The sequence below is a fragment of the Pipra filicauda genome, unplaced genomic scaffold (assembly GCF_003945595.2).
Source record: "Pipra filicauda isolate LSUMZ 115617 unplaced genomic scaffold, ASM394559v2 scaffold30_size5312502_pilon, whole genome shotgun sequence".
NCBI classification, from domain to species: Eukaryota; Metazoa; Chordata; class Aves; order Passeriformes; family Pipridae; genus Pipra; species Pipra filicauda.
Window position 1 is genome coordinate 4,242,028 of NW_024104432.1, and position 21,070 is coordinate 4,263,097.

Consider the following 21,070-nt stretch of genomic DNA (forward strand, 5'->3'; position numbering starts at 1 on the left):
CCTCCTCCCCAAACATCTCATGGAGGTGAAGAGTCCTCTCATCCTGCTCTGAACTGAGAACTAAAGAATGAATGAGAGAGAAAGCATTATTTGTCATTGCTCTAAGTCACTGTTTCCCTATCAAGCCTCTTCCCTTATCAACTTCTTACAAAAAAGGTATTCTCTGCTGAATTTGATATGTGCGATTATTCTTCATAGGTGGTCACACTGGTATTTCTGCAGATGAAATTTATTAAAATGCCTGTGTTTATTCTGAGCTGACTCCACACTCCTGTATCACTAATTTCCCTGCAGTGACTGGGAGGAATGTCATTCACATTCCAACCCTGCAGAGGACAAACAAATGCTTTTCTGCTGTGCTCCTTTTGCAGTACAGCCTCCTCCACATGCTTGAATAATGGGTGAAGCTGTGCAAAGTCAGGGATTCTGCAAAGCAGCAGTAACTGGTGTGTTGTACATCAAAACTACAACTAGGAATAGCTTCCCTGTCAGAACCTGGCTCCAGGTTTTATCTCAACTTGGTTTATGGTCATGAAGGACCCAACATTCAAAAGCTGGATTCTCAGTACCCAGGCAAAGGCAAGAATTATTTAATTTTCCTCCCCTCTGCTCACACAATGTCATGGAAAAGAATAGTTGTATCAATTTGCATTTATACCCACTTCTACAACAGAAGATTATCATATTAATAATATTAATATTCCATATTTATAGAACTATCAAGGAAACTTCTTAATCAACAGTGGGAAAGCCCAAACCTCACCATACTGAGGGCTGCATTAGCAGTTTGCCAAGAGCCTAAGACCTGCACAGAATTTCCATATTATATGTACATTATATGTTTAATCAAAACTAACATGCATAACTATATTTGCTTCTACTGCTGCTTTCCTGACAGACACATGGTAACTATTAGGGTTTCCCAGTTTTTCTCATCCTCTCCCCTGCTTTGGGTGTACAACCTCTTAAAACTTCATTTGGTGACTTTGACAACTCACCTGACCTACCTGAAGAATGTGAAGTGTATTTCATGTGGCTATCTTGAGCCAAATTAATCCAAACAACATGTAGTTTTAAAATTATACGTCTTGGTTAAAATGGCAAATCTTGGTGAGTTTGTTACTCCTAGATTTTGTATTTCCTCATGTTGTCAAATTCATTTCTGCCTTTGATTCTCCTGCTACCCTCAATGCATTTGCTGCCCTTTAAGATGTAATATGACACTAAAATGCAGCTTTAAGTAACACAACATTTGAAAGGAGGAAAAGTATAATCCTGGAGCAGTTCATCTAATCTGCCCTGGATACTCATATTGAGAGTGGATAAATCATTCTCTGGAGAGGTCTGTCTATCTCTACCATAGTTATAAAGCTGGGTCACAATACTAGATCAGACAGATGAATTAGATTTACTGACGTGTAGAAACCTGTTCTGAGTCAGGAGGTCTCTGGCCAGAAGCAGTTGGCACCTGACAGCACACAGCACATTGGGGTGTTTCCTTCCTATTAGGAATACATTTTTGGCCATTGAGAAGAGACAAGTTGCTGAGCTAGGCAGACTACCTTAAGTCCTTATTAACTTTTAGATGGCAGAAATCTGCAGATACAATTTGGACATTTAGCTGAGAATCCCAGTGAAGTGAACTGAAGTTTCAGCCAAACTAGTTTTACCAGGAATCAATCCCTTTTCTTGGCTGATGTGAGTTTTACTGGAAAGGCTTGAATGGGGATAGAAAACTAATATTTAAGACTTGTCTGCCAAAAGACTTGTACTCACTGGGTTCAAAGATACTTGGAAGTAGTCTGCATCTCAGTCAAATTCTCCTACACTAAGTGTGAAGGAGATGTAGTAAGTCTGCTATGTATAACAACTCGTGTGACTTCATTGAAACAGCAATCCCTGACTGTTATTCTATAAAATTTACATCTTTTCCAGTGAAAATTCCATCTTTAACTAGTCCTTTTTACTCAAGTGAGGTTCCTTACTCTCACATTTAAATAACCAGAAACTATCTTGCTAATTACATGTTGCTACGTGTACAAAAGTCATCCATCTACAATGACAGAATTCACAAATCAGCACCACTGAACTCCATTGTTCTTATGATGTTGCACTGCACTCTGAAAACCTACTTACACATCTGACTGTCCTCTATAAAGGGAATAATATTTCATGAGATATGCTCCTGAACATGTTGCCTAATCAAATTTAATCACAACCATGACCCCATGGTCCTCCTCTGGCCTCCCATTAGCACCCCCTCATTTCAGACTGCCAGGACATATTCTCAGTAATGATTTTCCTTGAAAGGTGTATGGCATGCAGCATCATTACCTTCTTAATAATATCATGTTTTTCTGTAACATGTCTGTCTGCATGCAAGTCTTTGTCCATTTATTTCTCCTCAACACTATATCTACTATTAGGAACAACCTTTCTTCTCCCAGGTAGTGAGTACTTCCCTCTACCCTCCATTACACAGTTTTAATCCCTGACAGCATGGCAATGAATGCTTAAAATTTAACTTCTGAATGCCATGTGTGTAAATATATCCATATTACTCTGCCTACAAAACATCAGCTTCTCTTCCTTTCTCACAGTTAAGAGCATTAAACAGAACAAAAGTGGAAATGTGGCCTCTGTGGTGCATTTGCATGTGCACACTGGACTGGTCAGCAGAGATGATGGAAAAATCTGACTGGTTGGGTCTGAACAAAACTCTAAACTGTAGCCAGTACCTGTGGATATCAGTGAACAAGTTACCTATGCTAGTCAAAGGAATTTTTAGAGGAGTTTGTGTGGAAAAAGAAGAGTTTAGACACTGGAGAAGACCAGAAGTGCAATAGTTAATCACCATTAAGTGCATTAAGGCCCGAGAAGCTCAACAATAAGATCAGCAAGGAAGTTATTGAACAATCCATTTTTTTGCCCCTCTTCACAGGCAAACATGCTTAAAGGAGACAGAGCTGAGATATCCATCTACCTATAAATTATAGTGCCATCTATGTCAGTCACAGCATGTGTGAGAGAGGACAAGTGAACAGTCCCCACAGCCCTGGCAGTGCCTTCACCAGCCAAGGTACAGCAGGGCTGGGTACTGGTAACAAGGTTACTGACAGTCTCGGAAAGACAGGCTGAGGATCCAAGCTGCACCTCCATTTGGGATGTTCCCCTCCCAGGAGCAGCAGGAGAACTAGAGAAAGGGCTACAACATAGGCCTGACTGGTCCATTTAGGAGGCAGTGCCAGAGACATGACTGGAGATGGATGCACTTGAGATATAGAGAGGGTCCATCCAGGAGGCAGAAACAAGACTGCTAAAACCTACAGTATAGATCAGACAAGGGCTGAAGGCCAAGGATGAAGCTTGAATAGACCTCCTGAGCCCATGGGCAAAGGCTGGGGGCAGGGGTAGGGGTGCCAGGTAAGGCTGGTCAGGAAAATAAAGACCCACAGCCACATTTGTGGTGATGACACTGTTACTGCTAAACACCTGGAACACAGGAATACAAAGAACAGGCTTCAACAAATTTGCTTTTCATAATTTTTGCTCTCTTCTGGCCTCAGGACATCTCAGTCAGGTCCTCAGTTTTTGTACTCTGCACGATGTAGCTAATCTGGGTACTTAGGTTGTTCCCACCACTGCAATGCTCCATTAGCATCATACCATTGTCTTCAGGTTTATGATTCTTCAGAAGGTCGTGATAAGGATCCCAGTACATGTGACACTGTTCCCTTGTTCACTCCAATGAGCTTTATATAACCAGATTGCTTTTGGCAAGAGGTTAGCTTGTTTTCTAGTGCAAAACTAAAACTAAAAACCAGCTTTCACATAAATCTAGGGAAACCTTTCCTGTCATTGAGCCATATTTAGGATTTTGTCTCAGAGTCATTCTCTATTCTAAAAAATTGGTGATGCTTGTAGTTATTAAATGGTTCTCCCTCTTTTTTTTTGCCTCTTGCCTTTAAGTGTCAACACGCAGAAGATGAGAATAAACCCTTGATTTTAGCCAATGGAACATTTGCATTAGAGCAAAGCACTTGTGTAGACAAGGAAAACCACATTCTGTCTCAATGGAACTTGTTCTTGCTTAAAAACAAGGTTAGGTCTATCAGCCTGAATCATCTCCAAGGCTTGCTGAGCTGCCAACACACCAGTAGCTGAAATGTAAATGAGATCAAAGCATACACTGTCCTAAGAACTGTGCCCATTATGAATTGTCATTTTGTCATCTTAATTTCAGCAAGTTGTGTTGAATAATTTATCTTGCCACTTTCTTTGTTTACTACTCCCAAACAGTGCATTGTGTCCTTCCCTTCTGGTCCCTGAGGAGATGATCTGCCTATTCTGGTCCTGTACTGAGGCAAGACCAGATAATCCACCATTTTACAAGGAAGCTTAATTTATTTTGGAATGAATTGCAGTTATACAATCAAGAAGGGAATTTCTGTATTGTCTCTGTGTGGACTATCAGGGCATTAGAACCCTTGTCATTCCCAAAACAAACTCAACACCCAAATGTAGACTTGGTCTTTTCCTTCACAAAGTGAGGGGAAGAATTCTATTGCAGTTTGTTGGTGTGATGTTATTTGTTCAAAGGTACAGTCAGAGAAGTCTGTTTTACATAAGATATGGGGAAAAAGTAGTTTCACGCAGCATGTAGAAGCTGTATCTCTTTATTTAAAAAGCCACATGTATGCTTCCAAAACTGCTTTTCCAGAAAACAAGTGTCATTTCCATGATGAACAGCTCCATCAGGAGCCCCTCACTGCTGTCTTTTGATACTAGTTAAATTTTAATTTTCTTCAGAGTTTTTTCAGAGTTCTCACTAATGAATGTTCATTGCTACACACTATAATTATTTACCTTTTATTTCCTTACTTCTAAAGAAAATCTTTTGCTGTGACCAAGAATCAAGTTCTAGTGAATTCATTTCTGTTTCTCTATGAACATTAAACAAATCTACAAACCAAGTAAGTTCTTTTTAACCTTTCTGAGGAAGAAATATTCCAAGACACATAATCATATTTTCCTCTTCTTTTAAAATAGTATCTCACAGTGAAGTTGAAAGGTCAGTAACTTGTTTGTGGACAAAAATAACATATATTGATGTTTAAAGTGGGATAAATTTGCTATTCAAAAGGCTGATTGTAGTGGTTTGAATTTTCTCAAACCATGACACTGATGCAATCAATATATGTCCCTGGATATCAAGTCTGGCCCATCAGACTAATTTTAATTTTATGTCCACTATTGGAAATTGAAAAATTGTTTATGGAAAATTGTTCGTGAAAAATGAAAAAGTTGGAAAGAAAAAAGGTATTCTTCTGTGTTGTTTATAAAAAAATCAGGTTTGTCATTGCATTGTGTCTTTGGTAGTGATTCTCACATATGCAAGATGAAAAAAATTAGACAACAGTGGTTTGTAATACTTGTAAAAATGACAAAAGAAGGTGCAATGCAGTAGACAGTCAAATTCCAAATGCACATTGAAGTAACCTAGTGAGGTATTTCTGGGATCCTGCAGGACTATTAGATGTTAGTAGTTGTATTCCTTAAAAGAGTCATCCATTTCTGTTGTTAGGCCCCCTGGATCTTCCCTTTCCCACTTTTCTAATCTTAGTGTTTCCCCATTCTTCTCATCCCTCTCTTCATACCACAAAGAACTTCTGTAAGGGCTTTTAGGAGTGCCCACTGTCAGCCCTGAAGCTGTTCTGGAGCCAGGCCACTTTATATCAGCTGGGAATTCATTCTAATGGCCCCTCTGGGACTTTCCTCACCATTACTACCAGACCTCATCCTGGGAGCTCTGACTGCCTGCCTGGCTGGACTCTTCAGTTGTTGCAGTGAGCTCAGCTGCCTTTGTTCCTCCACATGAACCATCCTGCCAATTTGAGTGGGATACAGTTGCTTCATACTCAGTGTTGAGTATCTTCTCCTCTTCAAGTGCCCAGATCCTCCAACATTCCCTGATAGTGCCAGGGAACACTCCACTGGATTCAGGGAGAAAGCCAAAACAGCAGTACTAAAACTCTGTAAACAATTCCAATGGATTAAAAGCAAAATGTGCAGTGGTGTGCTTTCCTCAAACATCATGGGCATCAAGAACCTGTGCTGCTAGAAGATGGAGACTCAGTAAATATCAAACACATTGTTCTGCTATTGCCCCTAGTAGAGCACAGCAAACTGACTTATCCAGTCAAGTCAGTACTGAGTAGGAGAAGTCAGTGGAAACCCAAAGAATCCAGATGATAAAACCTCAGGGGACAGGAGTCTTAAAAGAATCAAAAAAACCCCAACAACAACAACAACAAAAACTTTAGTGAGGTTCTAAATATCAATGGTTCCTACAGTGGATACTTCAAGTGCACTCGATTATAACACATCCGTGAGTTGGCAATGGAAAAATCCAATTCCAGCAGCAGAGATGACTTGCAGCTGCAGCTGATGGAGTGAAGGATGTGAATACAGAGAGCACTTACATGATGAAGGCAAGGCCGGCAATCAGTTGTGTGCTTCAAAGCAATAAAGCACAATCAGTGTGACAACAGGGCCCCATTGTCAGCTCTGGTTCCCTGTTGAAAGGACTTGTACAGGGGAAGGTCCCTGTAGCAGGGTAGCCTTGCTCCCAAACCCTGGCAAGCCTTCTCTGTGTTCCTTTTCTTCCCCTTTCTCCTTTCTTCCCTCTCACTTTGTAGCTGAGATTTCCTCATTAGGGGGCAATTCTTCATCACGGTCAAAATGTTCCAAGTTGCCTCACCTTGCTTATATTTTGTTCTGCCTTCACATCAGTAGTTCAGGTCACAGAAATGTCTCACTGCAAGCAGTGGCTGGGAGCCAATAAAGCAGGTGCAATTCTGTAGCATGCAATGGCATCATGCTGTTTGGGTACCCTGTACAGTGGGTAGGTGAGCATTCAGTGAAGCAGAAGACACAAGTGTACTTCTCCTAGGTTTTGGTGTGCATGGCTTGAACAATGCAAAGATCACTGTTCAGTTATATTAAGAAGAAAATGTTGTTCTTTTTTTTTCTTCCCCAGTCAGCAGTTTTTACTATCAAAACTCTCTTTTCCTTTCGCCACCCGCCCCATTCTCCCACTGTGGACAACTTAATACTACTGGAGATCCCCAGCTCTTTTCAGCTAAGCTAGCTTTTCAAAATAGTACAATTCTGTTTCTAATCATTGCATAATTCTTAGTTTCTAAGGCCTTTGAAATATGTCTTTTCTTTTTTCCAAAAGACCCATCATTTAGAAGTTCCTTAGAACTTAGAATTTAAGTTAGTTAGAATTTAAGTAGTCTCCTGTCCCAAGCAACCATGACTGGTACCAACCTTAGAGCTTTGAAAGGTTTACATTAGTCATGATTCAATCTTTGCAGTACAAAGAGGCAGCCCAAACACTCACAGAAAAATAATTAACTGCTAGTCCCTAAACTGAGCATCTCACTGTATGTTTTAAGCATGGATAGCAATACAAAGAAAGACTTGACATAGAAAGAAAGAGCACTTAACAACTGAGGAAATGGTTACAAGAAATTGAAATCATGAAGACAAAAGTATGGTCCTTATTAAATGGTCTGTGCAGTAATTTAGATTGTGGTCACAGCACCAAGGCTGCCAGAGTTCAAGAAGGATTGGCATGATACTCTCAGGCACATGCTGTGACTCTTGAGGATGGTCCTGTGCAGGGCTAAGGCTTGGACTGGAGGATCCTTGGGAGTCCCTTCCAACTCAGTACATTCTTTGATTCTGTGATTCTGGTTCTACTCTCACTGAAATCAATGGCAAAAATCCACAGATTTAATTACAGCAGGGTTGAAGGTGTGGAGAAAAAAAAAAAGGGATATATGAAAAAGACGGGTACTACTCATGGAATAATAGAATATACTGAGTTGGAAGGGACCCCCTAGTATCTTTGAGTCCAAGTCCTGGTGCTGCACAGGACAACTGCAAGAATCACACCATGTCCAAATGCTTCTTGAGCTCTGTCAGGCTTGATGCTGTGACCACTCCCCTGGGGAGCCTGTTGTAGTACTCAACCACCCTCCAGGTGAAGAACTTTTTTCTAATATCCAACCCAAACCTTTCCTGAGGCAAGCTGAGGCCATTTCCTTGGGCCCTGTCACTGGTCACCACAGGGAAAAGATCAGTGCCTACTCCTCCTCTTCCCCTCTGGAGGAAGCTGTAAATGCAATGAGGTCTCCCCTCAGTCTCCTCCAGGTTGTACAAACCAAGTGACCTCAGCAGCTCCTCACACGGCTTCCCCTCAAGGCCCTTCACCATCTAATACTCTGATCTGATAAACTGTGCTGTCTGCTTTAGATCTCAGTCATCTTGCAGTGGCACTGAATTCACTACACTGAATGCAAAGTAAATGAGAATTAGCAGTTTTTCACTGTTACAGCAAGAACCTGACAGTGTTTGCCTGCAGTGCCTGTAAATGAGAAAGAGGTACTCAGTTCCTGCTTGCATTTCAGAGAGCCCACAGGATTCTAAAAGTCTTCATGCACCTGCCATGAAAAACCAGCCTTTAAGAAGCAAGTAAAGAACAGTGAGATGCAGCCAGCTGCAGAGGTAATTCTGTGTTGTAAAGTGCCCCACAAGCTCTGAAATAGGAAACTGAGGCAGTCTGCTCTACTCAATGCATTGTGGTAATCAGGCAGCTTATTTTCTGACCCTCAGGGATCTGGCTCCGTACAAAAAGGAAAGTAAAAGCAACATACATTTATGCAAGGAGTTGGTTTCACTGAAACCTGTATGTTGTACAGAATTACTAGAAGCCACGCGGGTCCAGAGGGAAGGATGGATCAAAAATGGCAAAGTTCATACCCATATGTATTTCTTTGTATATCTCAAAACTCGTCCAGCTGCTCACAAAGATATGCCCAAAATTAAATCAACTGATGACTGATAGTCTCTCTTCAGAATGGTAATCAAATAGTACTAAATGCAAAGCAAAATTAAATCTCATTATTAAAACCTTAGATTAAAAGCAGCATCTGGGAGGATACTCAAAGAGATCTCTGTGTGTGCCCTGTGTTATGCCCCTCTCCTTGGACATCTGCTGTTTTTCACTGGATATATATAGACATTTGTTTTGACCTGGTACAGCCATCCTCAGTTTCTCTTTCGGATTTATACCCTATCTGTTTAATCATGACTGAAAATTAATAATTTCAATTACAAAGATTTCAATCATTCTGTTCTGTGTGTCATTACAAGGACCGGATTTCAGAAATCTGTATTTACTGGTTGAAAATACAAGAACTTTGTTGTATTTATATTGAACAAGTACATTGCTTTGAGCATAAAATAAAGGAGGAAAAAAAAGTATTTTCACTTAGAAAACTATTTTACTCTAAACTTTAACTCATATATTAATATTTCCTTTTGTTTTTTTGTCTTCTAAAGCATATCTAATTAATTTTTTTCCTTGCAATTATTTTTTAAACTGTCAGAGATAACTTGAATTTCTTTTGTTCAGCTATGTGGGATCATGCCAAGGAAAATCATGAAATCCTCAAAGTGAATAACATATGCCCTTGGCATCTTTCATACATTATTTGCACAACTGGGCAGTTTGCATTAGTCTTCTTGTAATGTGCACCTGAACCTGGTTTGTATGGATTGAAGAAAAATTGAAATTCCTCAGGAATGTTTGGTGCACCATAGATCAGTTAGAGGTCATCATGTTATTTAGTGTTTTATGGTGAATAAATCAGATGCTCACTTCAAAATCCCCCTTTATATGAGCTATAATGCCTCGAGTTCTTTATGGCAAAGGAATTTTTATGAACTGAAACTGAACCACATTATCCTGTAAAGTAATGGGGCAGTGACACCTATAATGAATAGGACATCACTCACTTTTTTGTATTCTCTGCATCCCACTGAGAGCACAAAAAATCTGAACCAAGCAGTTGCTTCTCCCTGTATACAAACACGGAGCACCTGAGGCAGTGGGGTGGAAGTCTTCATATCTAGTTTAAAAATCCACATTAAGATGGTTGTTTAGATTCTCCATAAAAGGAGAGTCTCCACAACTTCTCAATAAAACCCAATCTAGTGATAAAGCAAGATACCACCAAAAAGTGTATGCTGGACCAAGAGAGGCAGGTAAAATAGCTGTTTCCTGGACCTCTGAGAAGTTTCCCGTGAATGAGTACTGAGAAGATGAGATCTTGGTCTTCAGAGGACATGGACAAGATCCTTTAAACCTGGTCCTTGATTTATAGCTCCAGCTTTTCTGTTGCATTGTGTGCTCAATAGCCTTTGCTTTGTATTGGCACAACTGTAAAGCTATTCTGTGAATATAATATATTTCAGACCAGTTACAAGTGACTCAAGAATGTAGAAGAGTCACATTGTACAACTTGATTCATCATACATTTCAGCTACTACAGGCATTCATCCACAAACATTAGCTAAATGCAGAGCAGCATATGGATTACAAAATGTTTCTGTAAAATTAACTTACTTATTTCTTAGAATTTGTCTCATAATTTTCCAGATAAAATAGGTAAGACAGGTAAAAAGAATTTTCCTAATTTTCCTGATAATCGAGGATAACTTTTTTACTCCAGTGTTTTATTTATTTTTCTTTTGATTTATGGAAAGATAAAAATTTGTTAATGAAAAGATTTAATTCTTATAAGAAATACCACATTCTGTAGGATCAGGGATTCTCTGCTGACTGAGATCTAGAGCACTTTTTTGACTAATTCTTAAATAAATTTTGGTATGTGTTGTAAGAAGGCTATAAATGACTTGATTAATTTTCATGTACCCATTCCAACCTCTTATCTTTGAGGAGAATGAACATACAATTACCTTCATTAGCAATATAACAGCTGATTGTTGCTTCAAATATGCATTTTGGTGCCGTTTCTTTTCCCTGAATGTGCAGCTCTGAAGTGGCAGGAAGTTCGTGGTATAAATGGGTCTGATGAAAAACTTACATTTTCTAGCTTGGTCAGAAAAATTTCCAACCCTGCTCCCTTCATATTTTAAGAGGAAAGAACTAAGAGATTGTCTTTGTCATAGTTTAACGTGAAAGCAGCTCAGGGTCCAGACTAAGGGGGTGATTCATTAATCTTTAAATTCAGCTTTCTGAAATTTAGGTGTCTCATCTAAAGTAACTGTCTGGGTATCCTGTCAAGGGAATGGACACAGATAAACAACTCCAGAAGGCAATACATCTTATCAGGGCTGAATAACATCTCAGAATGGGCCTATTTCTCACTCCACTCACTCAGGGTGCCAAGGCATTAAGTTAGACTTTGTGTTTAACTGGTCTTCAAAGAAAGTTACATTATATAACAAAACTGTAAATCTTTTGCTCTCGAGCATTTAGCAGGTAATACCTAAGGAATCACTTTGGGAAAAAAAAAAATGTGGTTTCTGTAAGATTTATTCCTCAGTTTTTCAACTTTACTGCTATGTCAATGCTGGGGTTTAAAACAAATGAGAAATAGATATTTTATAGATCAAGCATTGCCTTCACCGTAGGCCTTAATTTGAGGCACTGTGAAAAACAGATGAGAAATAAATACTTTGGTCTTCTTTTATTACTTACATTTAAAATAAAATGTTAATGCTATTTCAGCTTCAAATATGTTTAAATATCATTGGTGTAGAGAAAGCCTCGCATGGGATCTTGAAATTAAAGTATATTTGAAGAGTCTTACTTGATTTTTATCCATTGTTCTTTTTGCCTTCCCACTGGCTGTGTTTTAAAGATCCATCTGTTAATAATGTGTGTTCTTCCTTTCCATCTTATGGGAGATAGCAGGAAATAATCACATTTTCTCAGACTCTTAGAGAAAAGTATCAGAGGGTTAAAAATACATTTCACAAAAACAGTGAATACAATAGAAATCCGTTGTTATGTTTTGTTAAAAATATTTTAGTGATTTGTGTTATTATTACTGCTGCACCTGTTTTGCTTGTAACTGTTTATGAGCCAATGTTCTCAATGTCATTTCTGCTTGTTTCCAAATCAATCAAAAACCTGAGCATAAAAAAACCCTCAATCAATGAATATAAATATTATAAAAGTAACTTAATCAAAACAAGAAAGCCATAATAAATTCATACTCATAGCAAACATATTTTTCTGAACTGGTTACTAATATTTTTCCTTAGTGGATATTCCTTGTTTTTTTTTCATTTGAGGGCAGTGGTGATGTGGCTCAGTAGTTGAGTCCTGATTTACAGGTCTTAGTGTCTTTTAATGTCTTCAGTCTAGGCATAGTTATAGACTCAGAGATATAGGTATAGATAGAGCTTCCTACATTAGAAATACCTGTGCAAAATTGGTGGGAAGCATTGCTATCCAGATAGTATTCATGGCTTTCCCAAGAAATTCGATGAGATATGATTACAGCAAAGAAACTCAAGAGAAACAGAGAATATGTTTGAACCTGATTTGTGAATAGCACAAACGACTTTAAAAACTATGAAGACTACCTCAGACAGAGGACATCAGCTGGATCTGGCAGATGTGCTAAAAGGCATAAAAAATAGGAAAAAAAATATGTTTTGCCTAAACAGAAATTTATAAGCTCATGGGCTGCAGGGTGGTGGAAGAAAGGATGGAAAAATAATTTTCAGCCTGGGTAAGAACAGCAAAAATACCCAAGGACCTCCAGAACACAAACTCTCCTGTGGAGATCCACGAGATCTTATTAAAAGTCTCTTGACTGTAGCTTACCTGTGAAAGGTGAGGAGCTAATTTGACGTAACCTGTAGGTTTTGATAATAAATTCACACTTTAGCTGACACACTCTGTCACAGTACCTGAAATCTGTAATAGTCACTGCCCAAGAGATTCCCCTGCCCTCCTCCTTTGAGCACCAGGAACAAAGTGGAATAAATGGTTTCCCTCCACTAACTGAGCCCAACTTGTGGCTGTCACTGGCCCCTAGCTGGCTGCAATGTACACACCAATCCCACCTGAGAGGGATTTTTGGTATATTTTCTTGGCCACCTCTGTCTGTGACATGACTATTCACAGTTCTTCTGGGTCACCTCTACAAGTTCTTAACTCTCGAACTCCAGCTCCTCGAGCAGCCTGAGTTCTGCTACAGTTAAACTCTCCTGAGGCAGATTTGCTAGAGGATTACATATATTGGACAGGAACTATGGTAAGCAAGAACAGAGAGTAGTCATTTTCCCAGTAAGATAAAAAAGAGCATTTTTAAAATCTGACTGCAATGAGTTTTGCACTCTTGTGGGAGTCCCTGCCAAAATCTGTTAGAGCAAACCAGGTCTCCATATTTTGTTTTTATTTGAGCTGGTGAGGACTGATGATGAAAAACATAGGAATCAGTTTTCAATCAGGACTCTAAAAGTATCAAAGATACCCAGTAAATTATTTATAATCAGAGTACAAGCTACTTATGAAAAAAATTAACTGACCTCAGCCAAACCCTGTTTGACAAACCATTGCTCCTAATGGTGTATCAGAGCCTTGGATTAAATGTTTGGTTTAAGATTTTGTTTGTGGTTTAGAGGATGCTGATTTAACAAACCTCATCTGTCAATCTTTATGCAACCTTGGAAATTCCAGTCTTACAGACCATCTGAGAGGAAGCAGAGCTATGCATTGAAAGTAGCGTTGGCAGATTGATGGAGGCACATAGAGAGAGATCTTTATGCCATCGGTAGCCTAAGGGAGCATAAGTTGGTATAACTTCTGTTTTACTGGGGCCTGGAGGAAGTGTAAATTGCAACAGCTTAGATCCATCTGATGTTACCCACTGTGCCTAGATATAGTTCCAGCCCTTTAATACAGCGCTGCCTGTTTCATGCAGAGTTGTGAGTGCTCATTATCTGACACCACATCCAAAGACAACACTGAGCAAACATCCATGGTGCTCTAACAGGGCTCTGATGTTCTCTGCCAGGCTGGTTCTGTGCATTCATGGGTAGACAGCTTCTGACCTCAGCAGCTGTAATGAAGGAACATGTCTGACTCACTAGTGTTTGAAATGGAGGTGCAGCAAGTCTTGGGTCACTGTGGTTTATACAAATTAGAATCTTGAGATACAATTTCATAGCTAGTTTTGTCTTTCACCAGAAAAAGAGGATGTCCCCCATTCGCTTGATCTTCCTTAGTTCTGCTTCTCTGACCTGCTACTGACCTCCCAGTCCTATATTCTGCCTTGCTCCACCTTCAGTGTTTGTTAGATCTTTCCATGGAGTCACTAACATGAGAGAAAACAATCCAGCTTTTTTTGTCTGGATTTAGTTTCTAATTAGTTTCACTAAATTAGTGACAGAAAGCAGCTTATAATAGAGTTAAATGTGTACCAATACCTGCTGGGAGCACGAGGGGGTGGGAGGAGGGATGGATAAGAAGGAACTTCCAGTTGTAGCAGTAGATGGAGTTACTACAGCGGCTTCCCATATTGCATGGAATGACATTCTTAATGCCATCTGTTTCTTGCAGTAGATATTACTCAAGTTATAAGTTGCAGTTTGTAGCATGGAGTTTTTTTTGGGAAGGACAGACACTCTGCAGCTTCTGGCTGAGTGGGACAGAAAGTCCTGATAACTCCAGGCAACAAAATACAAACCTGAGGCAGAATGATGGACACAGAGAACTCAAATCCCTGAACTCCATGCTACCTGGGTAGGTTAAATTTATCAGTTTAGTTACAACAGCACGGGTTTAGTTCAGTTTACAAAACATTTCTGAAGTCCAGGATGACTTAGTAGAGGCTGATCACCAAATAACACCCACATTACTACCTGGGTGTGAGATACTTGTTAGAACACAGGTTGGTTATTTCTGCTTTTCACTGCATGGCTTTCTCGGAACATGTTAGAGAGATCTCCTTTGAAATGTCAGGCCCAAAATCTAGACTTTGAATTTAAACTGCACTTTCACTTTAGGTACCTTACTCAAGGGTCTGAATTTTACTTTAAAACCATTATTTAATTTTCAGAGACTTTAAAGCTCATGACCCAGCCAGGAACCTCGAGCTCAGATTTTGGGATAGGTATCTTGCCCTGCTGCTCTTAAAATACTGATGCACTTTTAAAGTTTTTTGGGTTTGTTTGTTTTTCTTTTTAAGGTAAGATAAATGCAGAAGCATTGCAGAAATAATGCTTCAATTCCATAACTCAAGTTGGAAATCATTTCATATTTTGGCTTTCAAACATCTACCAACAGAGAATTGCTCTCTGTTGTATATTATATTTTTAGTTGTCAACATCAGACTCAGTGTCAGTGCCAGGCAACTGTGACACTAACTAGTCTTTTAAGTGTGAACTGGAATCCAACCTAAGAAATTCTCAGCTGAGGCTTCACACTGACATTATAGCTGTATCCATACATTTATTATTTAGAAAAACCAGCCTGTAATGTTTCGTTTCAGCAAACTGAACTGATAGCTTTCAGCACTTCTGGAATAAATCAATACAGGGCTTAGTTCCCAGCGAAGCAAAAAAGGTTCGCTTGATGAACATTTCCTAAGTTCTTGGTCCAGCTCTTGTATAATTTAGGAAACAAGCGAATGATGCCTGGAGAATCTTTTAAGCAGGCTGCTCCTGCAGCTTGATGGACACAGGCACTTTCTTCCTACATTGTCATGTCTTGAGGAATCTGGCAGCAGAATGAGAGCCAGAAAAGACAAAGGACAACTGGTAAACGGGGGTGGAGTGCTTTCATTAGGGAAACCAGGGTGAGTTCTTTCCCTCTTCTCTACACAATTGGGGCTGCTTTTATCCTCATCTTTATCTACTCACACTGGCAACAGTCAAGCCAGATAAAGCCTATGGGAACATCTCGGTTACTTTTCTTACATTTTGTTGCAAAACGAGAAGTTTCTAAACTTCTTGATAACTATTTCGAAACAGGAAGATGAAATAAAATTCTACCTTTTCGAGCATTGAAAAAATGACACCTCCGCTGAGTTTTAATGTTGTTCTGGATAATACACCATGTTCCATTGGATCCTTTGGCTGCCTTTGCACACTGACCCACCTGGTTTAGAAAACTTCAGTTCAAAGTTTGGCATCATGCATACATTATTTACACTATTGTTCTGTAGATGCATTATTTATAACTATAGTATAACATAAAGCACTTGTGCCATTTTTTTTTTTTCATAATTCGCTCAGTTTTAGGAGGTCTTTCTGTTGTCCCTAACCCTCACTTTTTACACTTTTTGGTTACCAGAGGAAGATTAGAAGCATTTGTAAATGCAAATATTTAGTTTTCTACACACTGTTTTTTGAACAGAGAATTTGTTTGGCTGAACACAATCAGCTTCAGCACTGTTTCCTGTGGGACACTTTGTGTGCCTTTTGGCTTTTCCCCATTCCTAGATTAAATATTTTTCTATGACCTTGAGTGTGTACATTTGGATTGAACGTAAGGCTTCTTTCCAGTACAAGCACTTCAAATCCCAGAAAGTTCCCCAATTCATAGTAAATTTAAGTCTCTCTTCACTACACCACCATCTCATCACTGCACTGAGAGTCTGGATCTCTGTCTGCCTTTGAGGTTTTGTGTTTGACACCATTCTGGAGAATAATAACGAGGAATTTGTAACTTGTCCTGTGAGGTCTGATTCTACATTTTTCATCAGGTATTTTACTCTCAAATGCCACAAATGAAGGTATCTTTGCACACAATGACTGAAACAACTGAATAACTTACAAAATCAGTTCATCTTCCTCTGGCAGATTGCACAGATTTCGGAGGAGAGTTTTGTCTGTCTCTATTTTAGGAAGCGTACAGATTGTTTTAGGAGTTACCCAAAAATAACATTTGCTCATATGCATATGTTTACCTGTCTGCCTGGTGTTTTCTATCTCCTCACAGGCTGTGTTGTGCAGTAGCTATGGTGCTTAAAATAATGCAGGTAAATCTGATGTCTGGGGGATTAACTAATTCTTCACATAATTGCCTTGACAGATACAAGGTTAAAAAATTTCTTTTCTAAGCCACAAGAATTACAATTAGCTCTATGGGCTGAGGGTTTGTTGCATGAACTTCTATAGCATCCAGTATATTATCAGTTTTTGTGTTATTTTCCTGACTAGTTCTAATGAATAATAATAATACAGTCTTGAAGATTTCTGAACTGAGAAAATAAAAACTTCACATGAAGAAACAGACTTTCTTTTCAATATATCAAATTAAAATCTATCACTTATGCATAGATTTGGTGTTACTTGTGAATTTGGTGTTTGGTACTGCGCATACAAGAAGATACAGAGATGATGACTTAGTGTACAACTGGAATACAGGTCAAGATTCTGACAGTCTTACCTAATGACTCATTTGCATGATGTGCTCTTAGCCCCTTTTAGAGAGAAATAGGCATGTGCAGGATGTAATTAACCCTCCTGTCCCATCCAGACATGGGTTTCTGTCACATAAATAAAGCACAGATGGAAAGAACATGTTAAAATAATACATCAGGGTCATATGTTGCTTTGTATATGCTGATTGTATGTGATATGTACTTAATTCACATGCATTCATATACATTCATGTACATAGCTTTCATTTGGATTTTTGGATAATTTTTGGTAAGTTAATATCCACTATAATCAAAGTAGATCCTTAGAATTCCTTGGTGCCATCTCCTTTGACTCCAAAGGGAGAAGGGACAAGTATTTCACTTGTAGATATTTACATGAAAATGCATCATTTGAGAAGGTTTAATCTTTAGAGGATATCACACACCATACTGAGACTTAGATTCCTCATTGCAAATTCACAGAAAATGTTCCTCCCTGTTAACTGGCTGATCAACACTTCTAAATATCAGGGTATTTTGTTAATGTTCAGGAACGCAGTTCCCAATTAATTAATTGAATTCCACATCCATCCTTTTCTAAAGGGCTCCTATGCATACGTAAATAAGCATTTATAGGCAAAGAGATGAAAGTGAAATCACTTGAATATTTAATATCTCTGTCTAAATGTTCAGTCCATGTTATCAATACACAGAGATATTAATGTGCCCTTTGACCACTCACTGTTAAGGGCAGCTATTACTGATACAGCTGGTTGTCACTAGAAAGATTTTAGAATAATTTCTAAGTAAATTTTCATCTCTTGGAAATCTAAGGTTCTTCATTTTGCAGCAGGACAAAATAACCTTCAACTTATTAGTGGCAAGAAAATCTCTCAATGAAAAATTACCTCCCGTTGTGTTGGGTGGGTTTTTTACATGCACCATATGTTTTCTTATGGAAAAACTTCAATAATAGGTTAAGAGAATGAAAATACAGAAAAGAGCTAAATGCTCAAACATGAGATACACTTCAAATCCAAACAAAATGGCAATGGCAATTGTCCTTATAAAAAAACTAATCAAACAATTATATTTACTCGAAGCCTTAATTGACTCTGTGCATCTTCTAAAATCATAAATTTTATCTCTTACATTGTCTTCCTTTCTGATAAGCAGGTTATCAATTAAAACACGTACTTAAATGTCTGTAGTGGATGGCTGAGGAACAATGTTATACATTTACATTCAAAAGCCAAAATAGAGAAAAAAAAACAAACAAACAAACAAACAAAAAAACCCAAAAACAAAAACACAAAAACAAAAACAACAAAGAAAATTACCATCCTGAGTCGGAACAAATCACCATTAATACTGTATGGATGAAATCAGGTTTTGCCAATCCAATTAAAATCATCTTTGATGGAGATTTAAAACAGAAGAAAGAAAATCCATTTTCCTTCCTAATAAGCCTCCCACTACCTCAAATATTAAAGCCCTTTATACAAGGTTAAATTTTTAAGGATATAGACTCTTTCAGAATTATAAATATCTTTTCATGAAAATGCATTCTAGTAGAAAATGTGTGGAATTTAGTGGAAGAAGTGTCAAAATAAAAATCTAGTAATTCTCATTCTGTCACTACCAGTTGTCAGTCCAAGACAGTCCAATAGCTGAGATATGGATGGTATCAAATCCTGTTCTCTGAGTTTTGGTTTTTTTTCTTTTTTCCTTAGTCAAACCTTTAAGATATAAATAAACACAAACCATTTCAACCTTGCCATTGACTTTTGCTGTGATCACAACATGTCCATCTTCCTATCTTAGTCTGTGGGATCCAAAGAATATCAAAGAACTTCTCTGAGGAAAGAAAATGTATCAATTTCTATGTTTTGTGAATGTTCATTGTCCTGAAAATACCTTTAATATGAATAGAAATGCACTGCCAAACTGGGGCTGTGTCATAGCCTCTGCTAAGCAGCCAACATGTCTGTATGTTGAAAAAGGACAGTTCAATACCTATTTCAGAAAAGCCTCCTGGCACTTGCAAGAAACTAATTTGAGTCTCAAGGACCAGTAGATCAATAGGATGGCACAGTCAGAAGCATGTAAACTTATGTACATGCCCAAAAAGTCCTTCACTTTCTATGTAGATGTGATTAGAAATTATCAACATTAGCCTACAGACTACACAGCAACTTTGTCATAAAACATTCCAACTCTGTGGACAAATATTTTGGGAAGTAGAAGAAGATGTGTATTAGAAAATCTTGGATTAAACCTGGCCTTACTGATTGCTTTTTCTCTGGTGTCAGTTGGAAGAACATCGTGGTTTGGATTCGGTCTGTGGAACAAGAAACATATATTTAGAATCACAGAAATATTAAGGTTAGAATAGACCACCAAGATCACAGAGTCCAACCATTAACCCAGAACTGCCAGGTTCACCATTAAACCATGTCCCTAAGCACCATATCTACATGTTTTTGAACACTTCCAGGGATGGGGATTCCACCACTGCCCTGGGCAGCCTGTTCCAATGCTTGAAAGTCCTACCAGTGAAGAAATTTTCCCTAATATCCAATCCAAACCTCCCCTGGAGCACCTTGAAGTCATTTCCTTTTGTCCTTTCACTTGTTACATGGTAGAAGAGTCCAATCCCCACCTGGTTACGACTTCTTTTCAGGTGTCTCTGTAGATGTCCACATGTGAGTTAGACATCTAAGCTCCCATTGCAATCAGATTAGATCCTTAAAATCCCTTGATACCATCTCCTTTGACTCCAAAGGGAGCAGGGACAAGTATTTCACTTGTAGATATTTACATGAAAATGCATCATTTGAGGTGGTTTAATCTTTAGAGGATATCACACACCATACTGAGACTTAAATTCCTCATTGCAAATTCACAGAAAATATGCATCCCTGTTAACTGGCTGATCAACACTTTTAAATATCAGGTTATTTTGTAAATGTTCAGGATCACGGTTCTTAACACATTAATTGAATTCCACATCCATGCTTTTGTAAAGGGCTCCTATGCATATGCAAATGAGTATTATAGGCAAATGTATGAAAGCGATATCTCTTGAATATTTAATGTCTATGTCTATATTAATATTTAAACTGGTCCAGAGTGTGGTCTTAAACATTGGCACGTTGTACAAACTGCTCAATTATTAATATTCTTTCTGACATAATTTTGGCTCATTCTCAGTCACCCAAACTAGTGGTCACAGTCTGGTAGGCAACAAAAATCACAGGATCATAGAATGGTTTGTATGGGAAGGGACCTTAAAGACCATTTAGTTCAAACCCCCTGCCATGGGCAGGGACACCTTCCACCAGAACAGTTTCCTCAGAGATCCCTCCAACCTTGCCTTGGACACTTCCAGGGATCCAGGGGCAGCCACAGCTTCTCTGGGCAACCTGTGCCAGGGCCTCACCATCCTCACAGGGAAGAATGTCTTCCTAAAACCTAATCTAAAACTGCTCTCTTTCATTTTGGAATAATTCCCCCTTGTCCTGTCACTCCAGGCCCTTGTAAATACTCCCTCCCCATCTTCCTTGTCATCTCCCTTCAGGCTCTGGAAGGCCACAATTAGGTCAACCTGAAGCTTTCCCTTTTCCAGGCTGGACAATCCCAATTCTCTCAGCCTCTCCTCATGTGAGTGGTATTCCATCCCTCTAATTATCTTGATGGCCTCCTCTGGACTTGCTCCAGCAGGTCGATGTCCTCCCTGTGCTGGGGAATCCAGAGCTGGATTCAATACTCAAGGTAGAGTCTCACAAAAGCAGTGTAGAGAGGGAAAATCC